Genomic DNA, 6,497 nt, shown 5'->3' with positions numbered 1-6,497 from the left:
CAGCTCCAACACCACAGTTCAAAAGTATAAATTCTTCAGTGCTCCACTTTCTTCACAGACATATTCTTTAGGGAGCTGCAATTTTATAGATCTGGAAATGAAGTCACAAATGAGTAAAATAAAATTAATGGCAGTCTGAATTTAAGCTCAGCTGCTGTTTTTTTCCTTCAGTGTATCATATCATAGATATTTTAATTAGTGACACATTTCAGTATTCAAGGTCCTATGGAATCAAATAGTCCAGAAGAGTACCAAGTAATCAAACATGTAAACTAGAACAATATTGTTAAATTTTCAAACTGTAAAAATCAAGCAGATTCATTTTAGAATATAATGGTCAGAGGCTGCCCTGGCTGAATTGACATGAAATGTGGAATTTATTAAAACAATGCCATTCAGTAATCACAAAATCAAAATATTAATATGTGCATAATGTTTTTTATTCAAAGATCTATTTCTGCAGATGTTTTAAATGAAAAATTATTAGTTGGAAATGTAAGAAAACATATGAAGGTCAAGTCTGAAATACAAGAAAGAAATGACTTAATTTTTAAAAATCTCTTATTTATTCAAATTATATCAATGCTAGTTGTTAATGATCACATAATTCTCTGCTAATGTACTACATGCAAATGTAGAAAATCATCTTTAAAATGAAATACACAGTTTATCATGGAACCCTACCCCAGTCTCATTTTGGTAATCCATTTGTTGAATAATAGCCTCTGTCACTAGTCAGTTTCACATATGTGACTTATAAATATTTGAAAATAAATTTTAAAAAGAAATGGCCACCTGCCAATAACATCTGACAACTATTCAATAGGTTTTTAAAGGTTAAAAACTCCCAAAGACCTGAATGTCAATCTCAAGCAATTTATATTATCAGTAAATCTCTTTCCTAGTGCACATTCAATATAGCCACCACCTTCATCTTGATAAGGGACTCTTCATTCTACATTTTCTTAAAAGCTCTATTGTTCTAAAAAAAAAAAAAATCCATGGATTCTTTGGCTTCTCAGTCCTTCTAAAGAGAATTGACTAATATCCTCTCACATGTCAAAAAAAAAAATGTTTATCATTTTTATAAACCACTTTTTTTTTATTCCTGATACACAGTTCTATATTTTATATAGAACTATATAGTTCTATAGTTTATATAGTTCTATATCTTCTCTCATCAAAATTTCTTAATAATGTTTTTAATTTGTATTTTTATTTCTTCACTCTCCAGTGTCCAAGCTTTTTTCTCCTCAAATATATCTTTTTATAAAACATAGTAGTTGATTCAGTAAATTGAAGGAGAAAATTCTACTGGACTAGTTGTTTGACTTAAAGTAACAAAGCAGCTAGTTAATTGATTAGGTTTGGTATTTTTTGTTTCTCTTTTTACCCCCAGCCTTATTGAGATATAATTGACATATAACATTGTATACAATATGTTGATTTGATCCTTTTAAACACTGCAAAATGATTACCACCATAGCATTAACTAATACCTTCATCCCATCATATCATAACCATTTCCTTTTTGTAGTGAGAACATTTAAGATCTACTCTCTGCCACACTCAAGTATATAATACAGTATTGTTAACCAAAGTTTCTATGTATCCCTAGAGATTATTCTTCTTATAGCTGGAAGTTTATTTATTTTGACTAGCATGTCCCCACTCCCAGCCCCTGACAACCACCATTCTACTCTCTTTTTCCATTAGTTCAGCTTTTGCAATTCCACATTGCAAGTGAGATCATTCAATATTTGTCTTTCTCTGTCTGACTTGTTTCGCTTAAGCATAATGCCCTCAAGGCCCACCCAAATAAAATAGATTTCCTTCATTTTTATGGCCGAATAATATTTTACAAAACAATATTCTACTGTCTTCATATTTTATGTTCATATTTTTTTGGCCACACCATGTGTCATGTGGGATCTTTGGTTCCCTGGCCAGGGGTCAAACCTGTGCCCCCTGCATTAGGAGCACAGAGTCTTAACCACTGGACTTCCAGGGAAGTCCCCTAGCCTTTATTATGTTGAAGCATTTTCTTTCTCTACCCAACTTTTTGAGAGCTTTTATAATGAAATTATAAACTGTTTTGTCACATCCTTTTTTCTGAATCTATTGACAGGATCATATGATTTTTATTCCTCATTTTATTAATGTGGTATACCACATTTATTGATTTGCACATGTTGATCCATCCTTGCATCCCAGGAATAAATCCCACTTGATCATGTTATATTATCTGTTTAAGGTACAGTTGAATTTGGTTTGCTAGTATTTTGTTGAGAATTTCTGTATCTGTATTCATTAGGGATATTGACTTGTAGTTTTCTTGTAGTATTCTTAACTGGTTTTTGTATCAGGATAATGCTGGCATCATAAAATTCATTTGGATATGTTCCCTCCTCTTTTATTTTTTCCTTGGAAGAGTTTGCAAAGGATTGTGTTAATTCTTCTTTAAATATTTGGTAGAATTCACCAGCCAAAGTGGTTACTAGCTTGAGAATTTCTGTCTGGTTCTTTTTTATGGTTTCTGTTTCTTTATTAAATGGAAGATCCCCTGGAGAAGGGAACAACTACCCACTCCAGTATTCTGGCCTGGAGAATTCCATGGACTGCATAGTCCATGGGATCATAAAGAGTTGGACACAACTTCATGACTTTCACGTTTTATTCATGCATTATTTTCCTGACTTTGTTAAACTGTCTGTATTTATTTTCACTGATTTTCTTTAAGATGATTATTTTTACTTTTTTATCTCACAAGTTGTAGACCTCCATTTCTTAGGTGTTGGTTACTGGCACATTATTACTTTCCTTCAGTTCAGTTCAGTTCATTTGCTCAGTCGTGTCTGACTCTTTGCGACCCCATGAATCGCAGCACGCCAGGCCTCCCCGTCCATCACCAACTCCCGGAGTTCACTCAGACTCACGTCCATCAAGTCAGTGATGCCATCCAGCCATCTCCTTAGGTGATACCATATTTGCCTGATTCTTTGTGATCCATGTATCCTTGCATTGGTGTCTGTACATTTGAAAGAGCAAATATCTCTTCTAATATTTAAAGACTGACTTTAGCAGGTAAAGTTCTTCTGTCTGTTCCCCAGGCCAGTGCGATTACTTCCAGAAACCTAATCATACTGGGTTGGAGCTCAGGTTCACATGGGTCCTATCTGGTCTCTGGGTGGATAGGAATACCTCTAGAACCTTGTTCAGTAGTATAGCACTTGGACGGTTTTCACTTCAGGATCCACAGTTGTGTCTTCAGTCGATGGACCCACTATCAGGAGTGTGGATGGGTATGGCTCCCACCAGGTCACTGGGAGGGCTAATACCTGGTCATTGGATGGGTCCTTGGGTGGACAGGACTGGCTCTGTGCTGCAGAAGAGAGGATACATGCAAATGATATCTTATTTGACCATCTTGATGACTTCATTCCTATTTTTCTTTTTTTGTGGGACATTACAGTGAGAATCTCTTGAAAATCATGGAAAGAGTAAACCAATGACTATATTAGAACCTATAAATATTATTAGAAAAGGTGTGTATGTCAACTGCTTTCCATCTCTGCAGTCAACAGAATTATACTTGAGGGTTTAAATTACAGAAAATAAAATTTACAGAATAAAGTTCAGAATAAGATATAGATTGTGGTACTATCCTTCTATGACATTTAATTCATTTTCAGCTATTTATAAACTTAAGTTGAATTTGAAAGATCACAGTCCTATCATTTAAAAATCTTAGCATAATTTTGTTTTTTTCTATGATTATAAAAATCTCACATTTTCAATTTCTTATACACATTAAGATTAGTCAATATGCATTCTTACAGACATAAAAAATATCTAAGAGATATTTCCCATGACTCTGACTCAGCAGGTAACTGAGAAAAAAGCAGAAACCTTAGAATCCATATGTTTTTGACTCAGTAAATGTTATTGCATTTAGCATGATATGTGACATGGTATTTTCAGTTTGAAAATTTTCAAATCAGGAGTTTGCTTCTGTTGGCAAATAAATGCCTAGCCCAGTACTGCACTGACATAGACTCTGGGGAGAGAAATTAGATATCAATCAAGTGTCCATTGATTTGAGAAAGGATGCTGCTGTAGCTGCTTGCAAGGGGCCTTTTAGTTCTATTTCTTACCAGAATAACCTCCATGTGAACATCTCCTTTTTACCTGGGGGATGTTAGCTTAAATCTTGCAAACTCATCCAGATGACATAAAGAGATAGAAAACTGACTGAGACCACAGTACCTATTCCTGGGGTTCATTTAATCTTAATATGGTTACTGACTATATCAGTCTAGGTACGAATTTATCCCCTTTTTGATGAAAGTGTGGATTTTCATGGATTTTCATCTCATTTCTAGATAAAATAGAGTACATATCTTGTAAGTATCAAGTCCCCTTATCATGAAGCTGAGGCTGCAGTGTGTAGGCTTTGTGATACTTTTGATCAGTTACCTGGCAGCTGACTGCACTTCTTTGATACCTTTGAGACCTTGGAGTACCTATGAAAGTGAAAGTGTTGGTCACTCAGTCATATCCGACTCTTTGCAACCCCATGGACTGTAGCCCACCAGGCTCCTCTGTCCATGGAATTCTCCAGGCAAGAATACTGGAGTGGGTTGCCATTCCCTTCTCCAGGGTATCTTCACAACCCAGGGATTGAACCCAGGTCTCCTGCATCACAGGCAGATTCTTTACCATTTGAGCTACCTGGGAAGCTCCAATACCTATGCCTGGAGTACCTATACTCTGTTGTAAAGCAAAGTTTCTCAAAGTGTTGTCCCTGGGTTGGCATCAATTATCACTTGAGAGTTTTCTATAAATTCCAATTCTAAGGACCTATTCTAGATATTCTGAATGGAAAACTCCAGAGGTGGGGCCTATCAGTCTGTATTTTAGCAAGTCTTCCAAATTGTTGCCATTCATGCTTAAGTATGAAAACCACTTTTTCAGAGACGCTTACAAGGACTCTGAGCCTTCAATGAGTCACAATAAGAAAATACAGTTCAAGATTATTCCAAAGAAACTTTGCTAAACTTTGACCCTATCACTCCTAGTAATTGCTTGAGGAGTCCAGGCAACTTGGAGTATGTATCACCAAAGCCACCTCTCCTAGGAAATGGCCCAAATCTTGAGAAAATCTCTCCATTAGCCATAGATATATGTCATGTGATACCCAAACTAGAGGCCATTCATTCATTTAATCAACAGATATGTTTGAACATCTACTAATCCCTAGTCATATATCTGAATCAAGGATCTTGTGGTCAAAGAAAGAAGATAAGATGTGAGCACAATAATATAATATGTGGTAAAAGAGATCACCTTCAACTCAGAGATATCAGACTCAAATTGAAAGGAAACCAACTGCAGAGATAGCTGCTGGCTTTTTGACAATGGGTAGCCATAAGTATTTTTCAAGCTACCATAAATGTAATCAGTTGTGAGGTTTGAAAAAATAAATTTTCTGATTCTATGTGGAATGGGCCAGAAGAATAAGGAAACAGAGAGGAAAGACCCAATAAAATATAATTATAGCAGCTGAGGAGAGAGTAGGACCTCACCCTATATGGAAACAATCCAAAGGATTTTTACCAGTGAATGGCTGTGAGATTATTGATAATGAAAAGAGATAAATGGAACATGCATCTGACATTTAGAGACTATAGACGTGAGATTCTTATGTTACTAAAATTTAAGTGAAATAAAACATGAAGAACAAAGCTTGAGGTGGAAAGTTTGTTTGGTTGTGAACATGTTGAATGTCCAGGTTACAGGTTCATGAGAAAGAAGACAAGATTGGACATCTAAGTTAGGGAGACATCTACATAGACGTGGTTGTTGATGTAATGGGAGAAAAAGATTTTTAAGGGAACATAGGCTGAGAGACAAATGAAACAGGCCACAGGAAACATCTTAAGAAATGATAGCATTTATGAATTGGAAGAGAGATGTCCATGGATGAGGCAGGAGAACCAGAAACAGTGTCATGTAAGCAAAAGTGACATCCATCTGGAACTTACTAGTATTGGTGGACCAGTTGTTTACATGTGGTCATAAGTGCGCTATTCTCTTTGGTGTTCATATTGATCTGGTTTTCAAATGCTTTTGAGCCTATACAAGACAAAAGGTGAAAAATGAGGATCTAGTCATTACCCATCCCAGATTGGGGCAAACTTCAGTACTTTATAGTACGTTGTAAAAAATTAGAAGAGAAATAATCCCAGAAAAAGAATAGTATATGCATGAAATCATTCTGCAATCTTCAGTCTGGCTTAAAGAGTCCTCCCATTGGCCCATGACGCTTGTACTATTCTTTGCAACATATTTATCCTCTGGAAATAGATTGTGGACTTGTCTACATCTTCTACTAGACTGGAAGTTACTGACCCATATTGTGAAGGAAGATTTTATCTCATAGATATGGCATGTGATTATCTAATAAATGGACATTTTAATTAAATATTAACTGGTAT

The sequence above is a fragment of the Bison bison genome, unplaced genomic scaffold (assembly GCF_000754665.1).
Source record: "Bison bison bison isolate TAMUID 2011002044 unplaced genomic scaffold, Bison_UMD1.0 scf7180017648654, whole genome shotgun sequence".
Taxonomy (NCBI): Eukaryota; Metazoa; Chordata; class Mammalia; order Artiodactyla; family Bovidae; genus Bison; species Bison bison.
This window is presented reverse-complemented; position numbering follows the sequence as displayed.